Here is a 22480-nt window from a genome sequence, read left to right as displayed (position 1 = left end):
TCGGGTTTTGTTGTCGTCGTCGGCCTCGCTTGGCGCTTTGTTCAGCATCCTTTGAGGCTTGCAGGACTCTGCTTGTGTTTCAGTTTCGAAGCGTTCGTCGTTGCAGTCGGTCGCATCAGCGGAACAACCAAGCCAACCTATAGGCAGCAGCCAGTTGACCGCAGCGACAACGTGTCTCGATTTCGCGCCTCTGTTTATATCAGACGTTTTTTTTATGCGAATTGCGTAAATTTGAAAGCCCTACGACTGACTCATTCGCTTTCAATATATATGTTTCGACTTGACTCTAATTCAGTTTATGTGAATTGCAGTGTCTGTGTGTGCCACTGTATTGGTGAGTGAGTGCTTGTGTCTGTGTGTGTGTGTGTGTGTGTGTGTGTGTGTGCCTATTTGCCGGCATCATTGTTGTTGCAGGCGCCCATTGTGGTGACAGTCGTGCTCGTCCTACTAGACGACCCGGTCGTGGCATTCAGAATACTTGACATTTGCGCCGCCAAATTGTGCGATTTCTTCAGGCTGTGGCTGTGACATTGCCATGAACGTGGCGCACTTTGCCGCTGCTGTCTCTGCAGGCCGTCCCTTTCCCCCCCTCAAGTAGACAAACTCTATCTGCTCCGCCGCCGATTGACTGGCAAACAAATTTTGCAATTCAATTTCCATTGTACATGTACCAAAAGAGTGTGTGTGTGTGTGTGTGTGTGTGTGTGTGTGTGTGCGCGCGTCGTTTGCTGTCAATTCAAAGTATTTGGCATAAAAATTGAAAATTGCATGCAAATTAAATAAATAGACAGACGCCACAGCAAATGCTCCACAGTTGCACAAGGACAATAACAACAGCGGCAACAACACGACAAGTAGATGAAATAACTCTCAGCCAGTGAAAATGACAGTTTGAAGTTCTGGTCGCAATCAAAGCAAATGTCATTAGCACACGACACAGCCAGCGTCAACGTCGCTGTTCTCGATTGATAGCACCACCAACACCGCCAACACCACCAGCACCACCAACAGCAACATCAGCAAATGCAACAACAAACAGCAGCAGCAGCAGCAGCAGCAGTGAATTGGTGGCAACTGAGGACATTTGCATAACTTGCTGCAAGTTGAACTAACGCTGGCTCCCACAGTCAGGTAAGGGCCAAAGCTCGATTTCCGTTTGCGGACGATCGCATGATGCGCCCGCATAGCCTCTTTAACTTCGCTTTGACTTCCTAACTCAGCTCCAGCTGGATATCTCGGCTATCATTCCTATTTTGCTTTTCTTTTTTTTTTTTCTGTCCGCCCCTTTTTACGCCGGTATCAAGCTTAGTGCTGCTCCATCATGCCACGTTAGCCCAACTTTTAGTTATGGCTTTCGCTTTTCGCATAATGTCAGTTTTATTTGGTTTTGGTTTTCACTGGCGGCACTCGGTCGCAGCTCTATTCCAGCATTGGCTTCGACATCGTACCGTGCTTGGTCCCGTGCCCGGACCCGGGCATTCGGCACCCTTGTAAGATTTATTGTGCCACACATAGCCACGTTGCTACATGCTCACACTCACACACACACACGTAGCGACTTACTGTAAACACCTACTGAAGCTCGCACGCTGCCCAAGCAGCGAATAGAAACTCATCCAACACCAGTACGGCGGCTGCCTTGCTCTTGTTCTTATTCATCTGCAGCAGCGGCAGCCCCATAATCTCTACTATTTGCATCGCAGACTTTGCCTCGGATTTGGGTATGGCAATGGATTTAGTTATGGTATTTCTTCTTCCGTTTCTGTTTTCTACATTTGCTGCCGTCTCGCACGCCAGCGCTGCGCTTTTTGCCACTCGAAGATGCACGTTTGTTTCATCTTGGCGCTCGCCTCGCACACTGAGCAAAAACAGCACCACATTTACATTCTGCACTCGATTATGGCAGAGCTGAGCGATTATGGCGTTGCCAAGGCTTCCATTTGATGTTGATTACAACTATGAGTCCACAATGTTGCAAATGAGCAGTCGTTATAATCCCATGCGGAAACTGACAAATAAGCTCTGCAGCAACTGAAGAAATAACTATGAATAATCATATATTTCTCCCTACATTTTTTGCTTCAATTTTAAATACTTTCAATCAATTTTACACACAATTTGTTTTCGATAAAATGAAAAGTTCATATAGACAGCATTTCTGAGTTTATTCCATTCAGGATTACTGAAAATAGTTCAAATAAATACTAGTATTATATATCATTTATATGGAATTATTCTCTTTGAAAAGCTGCTAATATGTCATATTTCAACTATACAAATCAATGCGATAAATTATAATAATATTTCAACTCATTATACACAATTAAACGAACTATGCCTGTTTATTTACTATAAGCATTCATTTATTTCATAAATCATTTTATGTAAATAGTTTTGCCAACATTAATTACAATTTATTATTTTTACAAAAATTATGCATTGCATTCAATTATTGAATAATTAAAATAGAAATTAAGTTAAATGCAAAATTTTAACGAAATGTTTAATTTAAAAATATATACATATATATATATATATATATATATATATATATATATATATATATATATATATATATATATATTATTTTGCCACTTTAATTTTTACTGATTTTATATAATTAAATTTCAGCAATAGAAAAAACGCTTAAAATTCCTATTGAAAAATATAAATAAAAGTAAATTTTAGATACCTCTCATAAATAACTCATTTATTTTAAATAAATAAATTTGATCGAGTTTATTATCCCGTTAATATAGACTTTGATAAGAAAAAGTAACTGTGTTTTCAAAAATTTTTTCAGAATATCATAATTATAAATGTTCATATTTACAAATTGTAAACAACAATAAAAGTAACGGTAATAGTTGTTTTTCCAATTTGGTATGCTTTGATATAGCTATAATCTGCTCTCTTTATCAACATCATCATCATCATCATCGTCACATCATCATCACCATCTGCTCTTGCTGTTGCTATTTTAAAAGTTTTTATTTAGCGGCATGCAGTCTAGGCTCCTCAATGGTGTCTATTGCGCCTAACCTGAACGGGCGGGCGAATCCATAAAAACTGGCCCCATCCATTTAACCATCCATCCGCATTCCAAAAGTGCCATAACGAAAAAAAGTTTTTCGACCGTACTCCTATTTCGGCACTGTGTAGCGAACCCATTGGCCAAGGCCGAGGGAAAGCGCACACCTTCGAGCTGAAGCCCCACACACACACACACACACACACACACACACATGTGAGCGAGTTGTGGGCGCAGGGGGCGACAGATATGCGAATATGCGGACACGGACTACTGAGAGAGGATTTCACATAAAACGGAAATGGCATTATCCTCGCACATATTGTTGTGCGGATTTTAGTTTTTATTACGGCCGGAACGCGGCTGATGCCCATAAGAAGCGAATCTTGCAGACAGCTCCACGCCCCCCATCCCACAGCATAAATACATTTGTGTCTGTTTGTGTGATACATCAAGGCGCCTGACACACCTACACCCCTACACACCTATCACACCTGTACACCCACACACCTGTAAACAGTGTGGCAGCATTGCTCACCTGGCGGTTGCAATTTATGTGCGTGCTCCTTAAAAATTCGCACACATCTTGCAAGCTGCTGGCGGATAGGGGTTCGGGACGAGGCCTCAAAGTCGAAGGCTCTTCACTAATAGTTTCGGGTGTTGCCGACAGACGACGACTCGTCCGGCATTGTCTTTAGCGCCATTTATTGGGGCAGCTGGGCGGAGCATCGCTCTGAGGTGGCATATCGCTAACTCTGGTGCGAGCCTTTGTTTGGCAAGACAAGATTTATGTAGCCAGTGGCCAAAAACAACAAGACAGCAAATGGTCATGGCGAATGCTCCACTACCACCTCAATGCGGTCCGACTTTTGGCAGCCTAAACAAACACTTGAGGTGTGTAAAGTTGGCCTTGTCCAGACATCGACTCGGCTGCGTTTTTCAGTTTGTTTTGGTTTCACATTTTGTGCTCTTCAAATTGTGGTTAGATTTCGGTTTAGGTTTAGGTTTCAGATTGGGTTTGGGTTTGGGATTGGGTTTTCGGTTTAGGTTAAGCAAAGACTTGTCTGTCTGTCCCTCTCATCCTCTCTCTCTTTCCCTTTTTCTGTCTGTCTGTCTGTCTGTCTGTTTGTGTGTCTATGTTTTCTTGGCTAGGTTTGATCAGGTCCATTGTGCTTAATCACAGCACGCACATTTACATATTGGTTACCAAAAACTTGAGCAATCCTTTAAGACGCAACCAGGCAGACGTTGCTCAACGGCAAACCCTTTTTTGTCCGTTCGCTGTTTTATCTGGCTGCCATTGTTGTGCGGTTTAAGCTTAAGGTGGTGCCAGGGGCGGGGCGAGACTTACGCTTAAGCAAGCACACACCAAGACACACAGATCAACACACCCTCGCACACACACACACACACAAACACACACACACACTGAAACACTTTTGGGCTCTCTGACGGTCGCTTCCCTGGGCAACCATTCACAGCCATTTGCGAGCTGGCTGTTTCGGCATTGTTTTCACTTTTTTCCCCAATCCGACTAGCTGATTGACTGACTGACTGCCTCACTGCCTGACTGACTGAGTGACTGAGTGAATGAGTGAGGAATTGAATGGCGTGGCCTCTTCTTCAGCTACTACATAAAACATACAGCAAAATCTGAAATTGATGATGGGCAGTGATTGTGAAAGTTGGCAGTCAGTTAAATTGAGTTCTGCTTAGGCGTCGCCCTTGGCCCACGCTGTTGCCCGCAGACCCTTGGCGGCGTCCTTGCCGCTGGCGTTGCTTCCTTGGGGCGCGTTAATTGCTTTGTGAATGGTGTCCGGCTCGGCCGGAAAGTTAACATTTAACTTTACTCTATTTTGGACTTTAATCTATTTATAATTGAGGAATGCATAAAGCATGTTAAATAGGAACTTACACAAATTCTGCTTTGTTATGCGCCCTAATCGGGCTGAGGATTGAGTTTTGAGTTTAGGGCCACATTCGGGTGGCGGATGGAAAGATGGGTAGATGGAAAGATGGACAGAGTCTTCATTGTTTTAAATACGGATTTCTAACAGACACCGTCAAAGTTGTTGTTGTTATTCTTGTTGTTGTTGCCGCCATTGTTGTTGTTGTAACTGGCGGTTGACTGCTGCCGCTGAGGTAAAGGCGACTCACATAATTTGCATAACTAATTTGTGGAAACTTTGAGCATAGGAAGTTGTTGAAAGTTCTGCTAAGGGCGACCTGCAGACCAGGAGCTGCAGCTGAAACTGGTTTTTGGAGCTGCGGTATTTTCTTAGCAGCTGCGCCCCACAAAAGTGCTTAATTCTTTCAAAATGAACGAGGACAGCCCCATTTGAAATCTGTCCTAATTGAATACATGAGAGCATAAGTTAGCAGTTTGGTACTTTGATATCAACTTTGATTACTTTATGGCTTTATGGCACTTGAGCGTACAATTTGGCTTAGTTAGCAGTTGGGCACTTCAACAGCGACCATTTTCATTCTCATTCTCATTCTCATTCCCCCTCCCCATCATCTTCTCCATCCCTTACACAATCGTCAGGTCGACTGCAGATGCTGCTGCTCCACTGGGCATCCAGCGGTCCCTTACCAGGTCTTTTGTAATTTAGCTAATTCACGGCCACAAATGATAATGTCAAAGCTGTTTAATAGGCTCTCAAATATGTTCAACTAAAGCACTGAGGCGAACAATAGTATAGATGTCATTTTAATCTGAAGTACTGCAATGTGATATTGTAGTAAATCCTATTAGTTGCATAGTTTACGCAAAACTTGCTACAATTGAAATCTGAGCTAATGAGGAGCTCTATTGAATTATCTATTGTTTCGTTTAGTCAACCACTGTTGATTTTTCGGGATTAAAAAGTTTGCAAACTTAGTTTTGATATTATGAATAGTTCATTGCCGCAAAGTTGATTGAAGGCTGTTTACGAAACTGTTTAATTGTTTGTAATACAGCTATACAGTTGATTGTCTGTGAGCTAATCAGTGAACCAAAATGCTAATGAAGTAATTCACCTCAACTGAATACAATAGCGAATACATCTATTGTACTCTTAGTAAACTCAATCTGAATGCTTAACTAAGAAACATTAATTGTAGTAGTATTAATAAATGATGTACGAATCGAATAATAAATAATGTAGAGTATGAGATTTAGAGAATACAAATTTGTTAATTAGCTAGAAGAGGTGATATGCTTTGAGGAGTACATTGAAGTTGGTTCGAGTCCAGATATGCTTATATCGAGCTTTCTTCTGTTCACCTTGATTTTCTTCAATTTATTTTAATTTAACTTATTATTTATTTTTAAATTTATTTTGAATTTATTTCTTTACCTGTTGTTTGATTGCTTAGGAACGACTCGAAAAGTATAAAATATTTGTAAAATAATCAATTCTGGAATATTGAATAATTATGAGAATCTCTTATTCTTTTTAAATTCTTTGTACAAATATTAAGGTGCTTTATATATTATATGTCCTATATACTATACTACCATGTTCGATATATTATATATCCTATATATACAGTGGAATCCGGTTATAATCGGATGACGCTATACCTATATAAGTTTACTCATATAAGTTTGTCTGGGGACCTGAATTTACGTGTCATTATCCGTACGGACGTTATAATCGGATTCTACTATACTTGTATAAATAACAACATTACATTAATCACCTGATTAGCCTATCACATTGCACATTGCACATCAATACAGACAGTCGATGTTCCCATTTTCAACTGGTTTGACGTGCACATTTGAATCTGTCTGTAGCTCCGAGTAACAAAAAGCCAATTAGAATTGAAGTAATAAAAAGGGAGCAAGAACAAACTAGTCAGTTATGAGATGTTCTGCACAAATCACTTTTCATAATTTGTGAGCGATTGAAAGCAGCAGCAGCAGCAGCTTGCTCGATATCCTGTCGGCCAATTAGGACTTGTTAAGGTTGGCTTTACTATTTGTAAATCTTGTGTACATTGGGCTACGCCAATTAACATGGATATTTCGGGTATAAATGTCATGCTCTATTGATGGGCTGTAAATGAAATTTACCGAGAGTGCAGGAGAGGCAATGGCATGGCTGGAGGTACTCTGTGGTACTGTGACTCGGCAGCAATTTCAATTCCAATTCCAATTCCAAGACCAAGACCAAGTCGATGCGATGCCATACCAAATGGCCAGCTAGTTTGACCCAAGGCTAGACTTGCCCATTTAATGGAGAGTGGGCACATTTTATGGGCGGAAGGGCCGCACCGCATGGCATTTGGGGCAGCATTTTAACAAAGTGTTAAACTGAGAATTTTATCTGCGATTCGGTAATTCAGGGCCAGCTCCAAGGAATACACTGACCAGGCAAAACAGAAAAAAAAAATAAAATAAAATAAAAAAGAGGGAAAAAATACACACACAAAAACCGAGTAGCTGGCAGAAAAAAAAGTGTTAATTTCAGCGTTGCGCTGTGCGCTTAGTTAGCATTATGTAGGAGTACGTTGCAAAGTACTCGCCGACTGCTGCTGCTCACTGACCTCAGCAATTACTCCACGCCTTTATTTTAATTACACGGCAACAAGAGCAATGAAAAGTAAAACCGGCAACGAGAAGACAGACAGACAGACAGCAAGACAGTCTGACAGTCTGACAGGCAAACAGGCAGGAAGCCAGGAGTAGGTATTATGCAGCGTGGAAGGGGCGTGCCATAAATGAAGAGCCAAACGCACAACGCCAAAAATTAGGCTATAGTCCCGGGGGCATAGTTTTAATTCCCAATACAAATATCACTACACGAATGTACAGCGCGCATAAATTTCAATGACGGTGCTGGTGGGTTTTCTCTTAGGCGATTGCCGTTTCCGGCTGCTGCCTCGACGCTTCTTGTACCATTACAATTACACGCACAGTCACACATACACCAACACACACACAGACACACACATATATATAAATACACTTAGCAGCACTCGAACAGAGCGAAGCGACAGTTGCATGGGGAGCGGCAGAGACTGATAACACGCTCATTTAGCTGTACGCTGCTCAGTCAGAGAGTGAGTTAGTCCGTCACAGCCAGCGACTCAGTCAATTGAAGTTGTTCACTGGCTGCTGGTTGGCTGGTTGGCTGGCTGCCCAACAACCGCAGACACAAATATGAAGTCAAATACAGACATTCGCGGGGCAGACACAGTGGCATCTCAGTGGCTGCTCATTTAAATAAATAAAGAAATCTCTAGTAACTTCTTGAAATTCCAACACATTCCATATCATTACTGAAGCAACCCACAAAAATTTACTCAATCCTTGAATACGACATGCCCATGCATCTACTACTACTACTCTTCCCTCATCTCTACTCCCTTCATTCCCCTCTCCGGCACACATACATACTTACGCATACTTAGGGCAGCCATAGAGCAACCACAAAGCATCTCAGTGGCTGCTGCTGCCGCCGCTGCCGCCGCCAAAAGCATCAACATCAACGTCAGCACCAGCGCCAGACAGAGTCGCAGTCGTAAAAAATTGTAACGGATGTTGCGGCCGTGTATGTGTGCTGTACTCAAGCACACACAAATACACACACATACACAAATACACACATACGCACGCCGACTGAAACAAGTGGAAACGAACAACTGAGCGCCGAGCGTTAAGCAAAGGCAAAGGCAAAGACGAAGGCAAAAACGAAAGAGAAACAGCAACGCCAGTATAAAAAGCTTTTTCTCTGTTGTGCTCTCTTGTAACGGGAAACTGCATTTAAGTCTGTTGCGTGTGTAGTGACTGTGCCTGGCTGGCGTATGCGAGTGCGAGTGCGAGTGGGAGTGAGTGAGAGCGCACGGAGCTGCTGTTTGGGTCTCGTGCTGTGCTGCAGGTTGGGTTTAATGCAGCATCATTGTCTGTTGCGCTAGCAGGAGTGTAGCCTTTGCCGCTGCTACCGCCTCTGCCGCTGTCGCCGCCGCTGCTGCTGCTGCTGCTGCTGCTGCTGTTGCGGTTTTGGTTGCTTATTCTGCCGCCAGCAACGACATTAGCTGCGGAAAGACTGAGTCGCAGGCAAATCGTCATCGTGGCCCTGGTTGTCCTGCCCACAATGGACCTTTCGGCGTCTTGTAGCGCTATGGCGGTCTAGGGCTATTTTATTAGAAAGTTTTAAAGTTAGTTTGAGAGTGTTGCACAACCAAAGTTGCGAACAAAATTCTGAAATGCTGCAAGCCTAATGATGCCGCTCTGTCTGACAACAGACAAGCGACAAGGGAAATAGCGCAAGTTATATTGCCAACGGAATGATTGATTGTTATAGATGGCTGTAAATTACAGTGTATATTACTCGATTCTGTTCGCAGCTTGCGATTTTCATTGAGTGTATAGTTTAATTGAATTTTCAAAGACCCTTAAGCCGGTCAGTAATATGGAATTGAAGGGTAAAAATAGTTTTCAGTATTCTTCTCTCACCCTTCTATCTTTTCCACTTTTTTCATATATTAAATGATTAGGATCTTTCGCTTGCTCTTTTATTTCTTCATTTCGATTTCTTTCTGTTCTTTTTCTAACCCTCTCTGTGACGTTTTTCCTCTATATCTCATCTTAACTCCCTATGGTCAGGATCTCTCTCTACTCACGTCTTTATAAGTACTCTTACTATTTTTCTTTCACTCTACCTATCTTCCTCTCTCTCCTCTTTCTCTTTACTATCCCTCTCTTTCTAATGTTTTCTCGCACTCTATCGTTGGCTTTCTAGCTCCCTTCTCTATCTCGTTTTCTCTCTCTTCATCTCGATCCTCTTTGTTTATTTCATTTTATTTTGAATTTTATCTGTCCTCTGTCTCCTTATATGTTTATCTCTATGTCTCCCGCTGTCTCCCTTTCTCTCTCTCTCATCATTCTTCCCTCCCTCGTTTAAACTTCTTCATCTCCTTCTCTCCTTCTCTATTCTCCCTCTCTTATCATCTCATTTTTTCTATCACATTTAACTTGTATTTAATTCATTTTCTTCTTCTTCATTTTCTTGTTTAGTCTCTCGTTTAACGAACGATACCTAAAATTGCTAACACATTAAATTCTATAATTTAAAACACATCTAGGCAATCGCCTATTATTATTATTATTATCACTTTACTATCAAGTAGAGGTGAAGTGCTAAACATACCTAAGGCACCAACGAGCTTAAAATGTCAAAATGATTATCTTGCCTAACTATTTATAGAGTAGCTTAAGGCAAATTCTAAATTTCAATATTTCAATATGATAAGCAGATAAGACGTCTTTCGAAAGCTTAGGTCGAGTCAATCCTCCCAGTCTAATCCTCCACCTGCCCATTTGGAATTACTTCCAAGTTGCTGACTTTGGAAATATTTCACCTCTTGGATTTGGCGCACTTTTAATAAAAATGATAATAATAATAATAATAATAATAGTAATAATACTAATAATAATATGAACGCTGCCGGAGGCAATTTTCCATATAGTCATAAAAATAAAAATCCAAAAAAAAAAAAATCCAGCTTATGCCTCTGGCAAATGCCTCGATTAGCCAAACTAGCCAATTTCGTGGGGACGTGTGTGGAGAGAGGGGTGTAGAGGGGCGCGGAGGGGGCCAGAGAGCAAACACATTCCTGTATGGAAATAAGCAGCTCCACATATTCACATATGCCCATATCCACATTCACATTCTCATACGCATTCACATCCACAGGCAGAGCCACAGCCGCAGTCAAATCCACATGCCTTGGCTCCCCAGCCTTGGATTGGCCATAAAGTGAGCAGGAGCCGCAAAAAACGCAAGAAAAATGAAATCAAAAACAATAACTTGTCTCCTGACAGCATTCCACAAGCGCCAGCACACACTACGCACGTTTTTGCCACGACTTGGCTGCCTTGTCCTGGCTCGTCCTGGCTCGGCCTGGCTCGGCCTGGCTTCGGCTTCGGCTTCAGCATCAGCTTTGGATTCGCTTGACGTCTGCGTCTTCATCTGTGTCGCCATCCTGGCAGGCGAGTGTAACGGTCTTCTTTTCTTTATTTTCCCTCGGTTTTTCTTTTTCTTTTGCTTTCTTTAGAAAAATGTTATTACGTGCCGCTTTCGCCGGCGCTGAGACTGTCGCTGTTGCTGGCGTTGGCAGTGCCAAGTTATGCAGTGCCGCTTATGCCCGGACACGCTTCCCGCTCCTGCACGTCCTGGCTATGGCGCGCGCCTCGCTTGATTGTGTTGTTATTCTGCTTTTGTGTCCTTGTCGCCGTTGCCGTTGCCGTTGCCTCTGCCGTTGCCTCAGCTTCTTTTTGTATGCCACTACACATTTTTTCGATACTTCGTCTTAATGTTATCGTCGTGCCCGATGCAGCTTCTCTGGCTGCTGCTCCTTCAACTGCCGCGCCTGCTGTCGCTGTCGATGTAGCTGTTGCTGTTGTTGTTGTTGTTGTTGTTTGAGCCTTTGTCGCAACAATTTTATTTGAAGCTGCCACTTTTTTTGCTGCTTCATTTTTATACACAATTCCAGTTTTTTATGGCCATGGACTTGGGCATGGGCATGGGCATGGGCAAGAGCGTGGGCAGGGGCATGGGCATGGGCATGTGTGTGCAGCAGCAGCTCCCGTCTTTGGCTACGTCTTGGTCCTAGTCTCAATGGCATTAGGGGCTAATATTTGTAGACTTTTTCAGAGTTGATTGAGTGGCACGCACTGCCACACATCACACACACACACACACATATATATATACACTAAGATCCATACATATATGATTGGGATAGGCAAGCGGGCGGAGGAGCTTGTTGGGCGGGTGAGGCGCGTGAGGCGTAACGCGGAGTGGCAAAGTGTCTGGGGAGTGGTAGGAGGGGGAGGAGGGGGGGTGGTAGTGGGTCTACGTGCGCATTGCTGACATGCTTGTGGCCATACGCTGCCATGTTTGTGGCCATGTGTTCAGCATCCTGGCAGCGCGAGCGAGCGAGCGAGCGAGCGAGCGACGACGTTGTTTTCACAGCATTTGCTGTTTTTAGTTTTGCTGGATTTTTGAATTGATTACGATATCAATTATGTTTGCTTTGGCCTTCGATGATGTTGGCACTGGACGCAGGACGCAGGACGCAGGACACAGAGCACAAAACGCACAGCGCAACGTTTGGCCCACTTGTTTGCTTTTGTGCGTATAATTTGGATTGCTAGCTCCCTCTGTAATTTGTGTGTGTAAATTGGAATGTGTGTGTGTGTGTGTGTGTGTGTGTGTGTGTTTGTGTATGCCCTAATAGAATAGCCGCAGTTCCGAGCTCGATATCCGGCGTGGGATGCTGGCTCAGTTGCTGGTGTTCTCGCTTGTTTCGTTGTTCCGCCTGTTATTTGCGCTCGAAAGTATGCTTTGTCTTACACGTACTGCGAGTTGTGACTCGCGAGAGTCCGCGCTTGAATGTGTGTGTATGTGTGTGTGTGACTCCGTCGATTTGAATTTAGATGCCACACCGCTGCAGTTCGTGCGCCGTATTGTTGAAACTACTACCGGAAAGCAATGCGTTGCGTACATGAGCCAAGCGGAAGGATTACGCCACTGTTCGCCGTTACTAAGGTTGCCAAGGGGGCGTGGCGGCAAAGGGACAATTACGCAGCACAGTCTGTTGATATTAAAGTTGTTGTTATTACTCACTCTCTAGTTGCTTTAATTGTTGTTGCCGCTGCAGTTGTTAGTGTCGTTGTTGTTGCCATGGTGGCTGCAAACACAGCCGCTGCACCAAAATTTCAACTTTATTTTGAGCTATCTGCTGTCTGCAGCTATGCAAATATGAGAAATTGCATTTGACGCAACCAAAACGCTCAAATGCAGGACAATGGAGGCGAAGCAACAAAGGCATAGTATATTGAAAGCTCCCGGTTGGCTGCTTCCTAGTGCAACTGGAACACCCGGTCCACGCCCCCCTTAATAACATAGGCGAAAAGTTTTCGCATTATTTGAAAATACAGCGCACAAATTTCGCAGCGAATTGTGCAAAACACTTTCATCGTGTTTGTGCATTGGCTCTGGCTCCGGCTCTGGCTCTGGCTCATTGCTGCCAGCGTTTGTCTCGATGCTTTTTATTCGTGCTGCACTCACTCCGCCATTCGGGCTATTCGCATTCGCATTCGCACTCGGATTCGTATCCGTTTGAGTGTGCTCGTTCGGCATTATATTGCAATGGCTGCTGCTGCTCCTGCTGCTGCTGCTGTTGCTGCTGCTGCTGGCCGAGCATTCGCACATATTTTTCACAGTTTAAAATAAACGAGAAGTAATTTAACTGCTGGTCACTATTGCCACCATTACAAGGACACTTTACAAATTCGAAAGTTCCACTTGCCACGGGCTGGCAATACTTCTCCTCGACTAAGCCTAGGCAAAATGTGTACAATCAGCAATTTGTCATTCCCTCGTCTATTGGGTTAATTGCTCAAAAATACCAGCAATGTGTGCAAAAGGGTACGAATGCTCTAAGCCCTGGTTGTATCATTCCAATCATTATAGCTATGTGAAATAAAAAAATTTAATAAATAAATATAAATATTTAAAATGTACCCACAAACTATTTTCTCTGAATTTTCTAGAATATACATAAAATTAATAGATAGATAGTCCATAAAAGAAAATGAAGTGCTTGAAATGTTTTCACAAAATCCTAAAACTGTTGAATTAATTTCGTTCACATGCGATACTCAAGAATTCAACACAATTTTCAAATATCAAAAAGGAAGAATTTAGAGTATTGTCTTCTAGAATAACTAAAATTTCGAACAGAAACGAAAACAAAACAAACAAATGCTAAACGTTTTCAATATAATTCTATTATAATGCAATTTTAATTGCATTGAAGAATATTTTTACAATTTGATTGACTGACTGAATTGAATTTCATTGCTTAAATTGGTTCATTATTACTGAAAAGCATTCGCCGATGTGTGCAGTCAATCTGACTTGCTTAACTTTACCTGAATAAATGAGCGAATGTCGGTAGAGTGCTGATTTTGCAATTCTGTAAGTATTATTTTGCACATTCGCTGCATTTGTTAGAAACTGACGCTGTTTCCAATCACAACACCGAAAATTAAGCGCAAAGTAACGAATGAGTTTATAGAACAGCGAATGCAGCATTTCGGTATTATCAAATTAGGCTTCAATTACAGTTTGGGCATAAAGCCCTTCATGCATGTCCAATAAATTCAATTGGCAGCATATCAAACTTTTACTCAAAGCCTGTGAAAATATTGTATTGTATTGAATTTACTTTCGACTTCTGTAATTAATTTATACACATTTATATATATATATATATATATATATATATATGTATATATATATATATATGCAGAATTTCTGTTGAAAATCTGTGCAAAAATATTCTTTGATAATCAAATCTCTTTACTTTGATGGCACAGCGTCATAAATGGGAATACATAATTAATTATACTCCGAATTATTATGTACGATATAAAAACAAAATAAAATTTCAAAATGACAAGCAGTTAAATACTAAAGAGCATGAAAAAAAAAAAAAAAAAAAAAAAAAGAAGAAGAAATTGCGTCAATTTGTTAAAGTAAAAAGCGATAAAGTAAATGACGTAGATTAATGCTTGTATTTTTAAACAATATATAAGAATCAAATCAATTCTGCGCAATAGCGGATATGCGATTTTAATGTAATTAGTTGACAGAACAACAATTTGTACTTAGAAAATTATAAATAAATGATGCCCTCATTTACATTGCTTTGGAACAGTAATTAAGTCTCGCGAGCCAGAAATGTTTTACGCACTCATTTTCAAATTATTTTCGATTCCATTGCAATTGTGCGCCATATATGCATATACAAATTAATGTTGTTAAGATATTAGCTATTGAAATAATAAATTTCAATTAACTTGGCCAAAGTAATCATCAGGCCTGCAGCTGTTGAGCATTGGGTATCATCTGCGCTAAAAGTAAATCATTTAATTTATATGTACACACATATACACTAACACATATATATGTATGGCATTATTGATTAGCAATGAAGGCATTGGAATGCTAAGCTATTTGGATTGCTCCAGTCTGTGCTTGCCACATTTCGATTATCATTCCTCTTAATCATCGAAAATACGGTTACAGCAGCGCCAACTTAATTTCTAATTACGCGTGCTATTTGTCAGCAATTTTTCTTCTTCTCTCTGGTCTCTGGTTTCTGGATTTTTTCTGTGCTGCTGCAGAAATGAGAAGCAGTTTTGGTCTCTTGTTGAGTGGCGGAAATATTTTGCGCATCAAATAGTCCGAGCATGCCTCATTTCCAATTAACAATAAATCCGTTGCAGTCTCGAGTGCAGGCGTTGCCGTTGCTGCTGCTGCTGCTGCTGCTGACCAACTGAGCGAATGAGTAATTTAATTTTGTTGCAGCTTGGCCTTTGGCGTTGCAGACACAGCACAGACGGCGAAAATCGTAGTGTACGGAATGACAGTAGAGAGAGCAGATAGAGAGGGAGAGTGAGAGTGAGAGAGATAGATAGAGAGAGAGAGCGAGCGCATAGCAGTTTGGGGCGTTGCGAAGTGTGCGAGGAGAATGCACACTTTACGCAATTAAAATTGTTGCCAGCGATTTTTTCGCTGTTGCTGCAGCTAAAAGGCATTTAAGTGTGTCTGTTACAGCGTTTTCGTGTCTTGCCTGCATCCACTTCCTTCGCCAGGACACGGATGCGGACGCGGACACGGATGGGGATGCGGATGGGGATGCGGCCGTGCTGTTGTCGACGTCGTCTCATTGCTGTCGTCTTGGCAGCCCTTTTACTTTTCATTCGCAGGTAACTTGCGCTATAATTAAAAAACAAGAAAGAACAAGAGCAAAAGAAGAAGATAGAGCAAAAAAAAAAAAATTGCAAAGCGCATTAGGCAACAAAAGCTGCCTGCGGCAGCCGTTCAAGTTTCCACTGTCTGGCCAACTGGCAGTGCATCGCCGTCGAGCCAATGGGCGTGCCCAAGTAAAAGGAGCCACATAAAATGCTTTGGCTAATAGCCATTTTTACTTACTTGAGCGAGAGCAAGTCTCACCTGAAACGGCGGGGCCAAAAAGCCAAGTAAGTGCCCTGGGCAAAAAGTTACGCTTGTCCACTTTTCGGCCAGAACGGGGCGCGGGGAGCGGGGCGCGTGGAGGAGACGCACATTATGGGCAGTCTGTGCTGATGTGCGGACGGGAGGCAGGGGCTCCGCATTGTGGGCAGTCTGGCGCGTTGGAATTGTGCCGTGCGTGCAATTAAATGCGCCGTTACATTAACTTTTACAGAGTGTCTACCTTAACGTCTATATGTGTTGCGTGTCTCTGTGTCTGTGTGTGTCTGTGTGTGTGTGCTGCTGATTGTTGACTTGATTTGTTTTGCTGCCTTTCGGCCCATCGGGCCACCCACACATCCCACTCAAAACAAATTGCCGCACTGGACGCACCAAACAGAAGGCAACAAAAGTGTGCAAAGTAGAAGTCAAGGTGGAAAGCAGCAGTAAAGAAAAAATATAAAAAAAGGAAAAAGTGCAAAAATAGAAGAAAAACAACAACAACAAAAAACAAACAGCAAATTGTTTTGCTTACTTTTTGTTGTGCGCCAAGTTGCTCATTTGCTGCCCGTTGCCGGAGCCCGTTCCTTTATGCGCCTGTGTTTGTTGGCCAAGTTTGGCCAATAAATGACTCGAGCTAGCCGTGCCAACTTTTGGCCACACCTACCTGCCTCTGCCCCTGCCCCTGCCCCTGCCCCTGCTCCTGCCCCTGCCGCCGCCACATACCGTTGGCTAATCTTAGTTTCAGGCGCGGCCGTCCAAGAACCACGTAAACAAATGTTAACTTTCTCGTTTGCTCCGTTTCATTTTGTGCTGTGTTTTTGGGAATTTTTTGATTTAGTGACTTTAATTTACGCTCTCCTCAGGTGCACCGACTGTTGCCCCCCACCCCCGATATATCGAAGCTGCCCAAGCAGCTGTGACCGCCTGGCAGCCGGCTCAATCCACGACTCATCCCTAGCGAAATTTTACTTACCCAACGCCACCCCCACCCCACTAGCACGCACACGCACACACACACAGACACACAAACACTTCAGTCGATAGGAAGCGTCAGCTTCAGCTTCAATTCGTTTTTCGTTTTCATTTTTAGTGGTGCGGAAAATTGATTTATTACTTGGAAAATAAAATGTGCTACGTGTCGCACACACAAACGCAAAAGCAAACATACACACACACACACACATGCGTATACACAAATACAAATACAATCACCGCATCATAGGCACATACCTAACGCACACTGACACAATGCGTAGGCTGCCTGAGCAGGTGCGGGCGGTACATAGAGGCAGAGGGGGGCGTGGCTGTGGCTGGGCAGCGCAGGGTAGGGTACGACAGGGCAGGGCGGGGCATGGCAGGGAATTGCGCGAATACATAAACGGCGACAGTCAGTCACAGGTCGCTACTTGTCTGTGGCCCGTTTGTCTGGCACTGCCCGCGGCATCGCCCTCAGCCCGCGTCTTGCTGCTGTCAGTTTGTCTGTCAAAACACAAAGGCGAGGCGTGCGTCGTGCCGCTAGAGGCACAGATACTCGCAGTGGAGTGCCGCAGGACTTGTGCTCCTCCTCCTCCCTACTCACGCGCCCTGAGCCGCACATTCGCACGCACAAAGCCAAATAAATATATGTATATGTGTATATATATACTTTTGATAGATCAATCAATCAATTCGATTTTTTTTTTTGCTACCCCCGTTGTGTATTTTTATTATTTTTTTTTTATAATCTTAATTTGTCTTTCACTCGCGCGACTGGCGCCGACTGAACCGCGATTGCCATTCATTTTGTTTTGTCGTTTTCATTTTCATTCTCGTTGTTGTTGTTGTTGCTGTTGTTACTCTCCCTGTTGTTGTTGTTGTTATTGTTATTGTTGTTGATTTTGTTTCTTGGCTGCTGTGATTTTTCTTGTGCTCTACCATGCACGCCAATTGGAATTTCCCAGTCAGCTGAGACATCTTCAGGTTATATCTCTTCTCTATCTGTCCGTCTGTCCAATAACCGACTGAACACCTGATAAATTGTTGCCCACTTTTGTGTGTTGTCAAACTGTAATGGATCCTTTTCGTTTCTTGCTGCTGTGCACATCTTCATCCCGTTTGTTTTTCTTGTGCAATTTTAACCCTACCCTGGATTTTGACACTCCTATTTCAATCTTATTATTAAGATTGAATACGCGGGCCGTCCCAGAAGTACGCGAGCTAACAAACAAAACACCACACATTTTGTCTTTATTTCTTGACATTATCTTGTGGTGTTGTAGGTTTATAGTATAAACTGTTTGGCTTCTTCGAGCCTTCTTTTAGCACTATAGCTTCAATACTCCGTTTATAGTATGAACCATCTGCATTCTTTTACTCTTTATGCTCTATTCTATAGCTTCAATACTCAGTTTATAATATGAGCTGTCTAGCTTCTTCTATTCTTTTTTTAGGTATAGAGATATTCTATAGCTTCAATGCTCAGTTTATAGTATAAACTGTCAGGCTCATTGACTCAGCCTTCTACTTCCGACTTTTTGTCTACCTCTTTATTCTTTGCAGTTGTCTTGCAAACAGTTTTTCATCTCAAATTTTTCAGTCAATATATGCTGCATAGCACTTTCTGCTTTTATTGCTTTCAATTTTACCTCTTCTTTACCCCACACACCTTCGAGCTTTAAAGTCTGTTAACAAATATTTTGTGCTTCTAAACGAAGCAACAGACGCTATCAGAATAGAATCAAGTTCGGCTTTAATATTCGTTTATTTACATTGGTGAACAGTGGTGATTGAGCTAAGATCTTAAACAATGTATAAAAATGGATAAATCAGTTAAAATAAGTAATTAAAATTTTTTAATAATTTGTCCACATTTATAAATTTTGTAATATCTTAACTCAATGCCCACTACTTACCAATTTAATTTTTGTCCATATATACGTTAGTTTGGGTAATTATGGAACCACCCTCGCACAATCCGTTGGCATTATGTGAAAGTAAAGTTCATGGACATGGCTTTGTAGGCTTATAAAAAATGAACGTGTTTTTAAGAATTCAATTTAAATATTACCATATCATTAAGCTGAGAACGCTGAAATTGTTTTTGATAACTTTCATACATATTCAATCAGTATGACAAACACGAAAACAGTTTTTGTTGTTGTTGTAGTTGTTGTTCTGCTGACGATGTCGATTTGCCTAGAACTGTGAAAGAGCCATCACATTTCAATTAACTACATTAAACTTGCAACGTTTTATGCACTCGACGAATCATTTTTGATAAATTGCATATGAATTTTTTCAAATTTTGTCAGCCGCCTGCGATCATTCGCATTAGTTTTGAGCTAACGCAAAATGAATAAAACTACAAATTTTTGGTTTTCATTCGAGAAATCCCCACAAAATCCCGTTGTAAAGTGTAAACAAAGCCGCCGCAACTGAATTGTGGCGCCAGAGCTGGCATTCAAAAAGCAACCACCGCACCACCGCCAGCCATATCAGGCCCAGGCTAGGCTGTTGTTATTGGAAGTGGCGTTGACTTTGGTTTGTTTTTATGCTATAATATATTTGATTTGTTGTTGGAATTTGTCGTTTTGTTTGTTTTCATATATTTTTTTTTTTGTTGCCTGCATATATGGGTGATTCAGATATACATATATATGTGTATATATATAAACATATATTTTTTGTTTGATTTATTTTGTTTTTTTTTCTGACGGCCTATTTATTTGGCTTGACTTTTTGTGGGCCATGTCGATCAGTGCCACGCATCACATCTATACTTTATTGTAATTGGCAACTGTTTTTGTTATTGCCTATTTTGTTTGTTTTTTGTGTTTCTTCATTTTGTTGTTGTTGTTGTTGTTGTATATATTTGGGCTGTTTTTGCCAATAGCATGCTTGTTGTTTGGCTTTGGCCTTATGTTTTGGCATTTTTGCAATTATTTCTCGCACAAAATGTGGTTTTAGCAGTTTAATTGCTTTTGGCAAGTGTATGTCTGTAGTTATTTTGGCAAATTTTCACAGCATCAGCATCGATTTATATGCAGCACACAAGCCGCCGTCGACCCCCGGCCCAGTGCGCCGCCACTTTGCCGCGTCCACGCTCCCACAACATATAACAAGCGGGAGTAGCAGCTGCTGCTGGTTGCCAACACGCACTAATTGTTGTGACTGTTGTTGTTGCTGTTGGTGTTGTTGTTGTTGTTGCTACTGTTGTTTGTGGCTCAGCAATAAAACCTGAGCTATGTTGCCCGCTTTTCCGCAATTCCTGTACCATTTCACTTGAGCGCAACAGCGTGGGAGACGGAGCGAGAGAATGCGTGCTATACGCGGCGTATGCGTGACATTAATTTAATTGCAATTTCACATCTCGTGTGCCTTACAGTTCTCTAGGCGTGTGTATGTGTGTGTATGTGTATGTGTTTGTACGTGTGCGTGTGTACTCGCGTTAAATGCGTATTTGTATGTGGCACAAGGAAAAGTTATAAAAACCCGATTTACAAAATGTTTACTTTGATTTCATTTCTTATTTACGAGTATGTGTGGCTTACGCTTGGTTAGCTCTCACCTTTTGCGACTATTAGCAGCTGTTGCTCAGCTGCCGCCGCCGTTGCCGTTGCCGTCGCCGTTGCTGTCACTGTAACCGCCGTTGTCGATATCGCCGTCATCTGAAGAGTAGGATTACATGTGCGCTTTGATGGTTTGCCTTCTGTTAGCGTTGCCACATCCTGCGGCTGACGTTTCAGTTTAATGAGTTAATTATAACCGAAAGGCGTCGGTTATGCTCAGTTATGCGAACACGAACTGTTGCCGCCATATCGCGTGCTTCACTTAACCTGAATCGCTAAAGGTGTCTGTGTGCATATCTTACTGTATGCATATATGTATAAAAGTGTGTGTGTGTGTGTGTGTGTGTGTATGCCTCGCTGGATGTCTGCATCGTCATCGATGTCGACTTTGGCTGTCACACTCCTTCGGCATCTTTGCGTCGCATTATGATAATGGCTTGTTTCGTTTGTGTATAGTCACAATCGCTGGCAATTGCCTCGCCTGGCGACAGGTGTGCCGGGCTTTAAGACCTCGGCGCGCAGTGCTCAGTTCACAGTTGCTTGACAGCCAGCACAAATGATGCCGTTTATTGAGTGCTTTAACTGTGCGGTTTCTCCTTGACTTCCTGCGTGCGTGTGGGCGTGCGTGAGTGATTGGAGGCTAGGGGCGTGGACTGGCTGTGCAGTTAGCAGTGGGTGTTTGCTTTCGATTATGTTGTAAATGCCAAGTGTTTGGCTCGGCCTGTTCCGTTTTTAATTGGCTATTCGATTTTCCTTCTGCTTGGCGTACGTGTCGTATGCATAATGTGCGGGCTTAGCGGCCGTTGATTAGGATTAGGACAATTGGGTGTGCGCATTGGTCTGTGCGCGCTGTCATTTGCGTTTGCGTTTGCGTTTGCGTTTGGGGCATGATTAATTGATGCTCATCAATGCGATTAAACTCCATTAAGCGCCAACACTCGCGCCTCGCCAGCTGCTCAAAACTTTTCCCACAGATCCCAACGACAAGCAACAGCATTAGCGATACTAACGCGTTGTCTTTATCGCTGTCAATGCGACAGACGATAGCGACGGCGATGTCGTTGCGAATGCCGATGCCGATGTTGATGCCGATGCCATAGTCGCTGCCGTCGAACGTAAATTGTGCAAATTTTAATTAATTTTGTATAATCCTTTTGTAATATTCACAAATGAATACAAATTGATATTAATTCTCAAGTGCCTGGCATTGACGGAAATCCGCTTCTGTCGCGCGTTTGCGGTGTGGGTAAGTGAAAAGGATTTGCATTCCACTCCTAGCTATATGTCCCGATACTTTATCACTAACACAAACACAAACACACTAATGGCATCCATGAATTATGCAAATAACATATTTGTCTCTGTGTGCGTGGATAATTATTTGCCATACCGCATAATGAGACGCAACCGACAAGGCATTCTGCTCACCTGCGCCACTCACATGGTTCATTTTTAAAATGATTGTTATTATTATTATTATTATTATTGTCGTATGCATAAATCAATGAATCATAAATTTTGATAAGTTCTGCAAAAACTAATAAATTATTGCGTTCTGCTTCCTTTGAATTGTTTTAGCTTCTGGTTCATTTGCATGGCAATGCACTCAAATTATTCCGCTCTTGATGCTCAAGCGAGAGCCTCACAGAATGATGATTTTTTACGATAGGCAGACTCATTCTATTTATTTATATTTATATAATTGGGCTTCGGTGTGGGCTGGAACGTGACATCTATTATTTTATCTATTTGTGTATTTGTAGCAATCAAATAGTTTTTAAATTGCTTAAGGCTAAGCCATAAAATTTAAAAGTCTTCAAATTAATGAGTAGCAAATAACTAAGGCGATATATTGCACTCTAAACACCCATATTAGC

General features: G+C 42.2%; 1 protein-coding gene across 1 annotated transcript in view; it reads left to right on the top strand.

Annotated features, from left to right (window-relative positions):
• Positions 1-344: 344 nt before the first annotated feature.
• Positions 345-22480, top strand: part of LOC6573396 (lachesin) — a 48859-nt gene continuing 26723 nt past the window's right edge. Inside the window, exon 1 of the mRNA XM_015166908.3 lies at positions 345-1131. The gene's annotated coding sequence lies outside the window, so the exon portion shown is untranslated. The remainder of the gene's footprint in view (positions 1132-22480) is intronic.

The sequence above is a fragment of the Drosophila mojavensis genome, unplaced genomic scaffold (assembly GCF_018153725.1).
Source record: "Drosophila mojavensis isolate 15081-1352.22 unplaced genomic scaffold, ASM1815372v1 contig_16, whole genome shotgun sequence".
Classification (NCBI taxonomy): Eukaryota; Metazoa; Arthropoda; class Insecta; order Diptera; family Drosophilidae; genus Drosophila; species Drosophila mojavensis.
The sequence above is the reverse complement of the archived record's forward strand: the minus strand, read 5'-3'. Positions and strand labels throughout refer to the sequence as shown.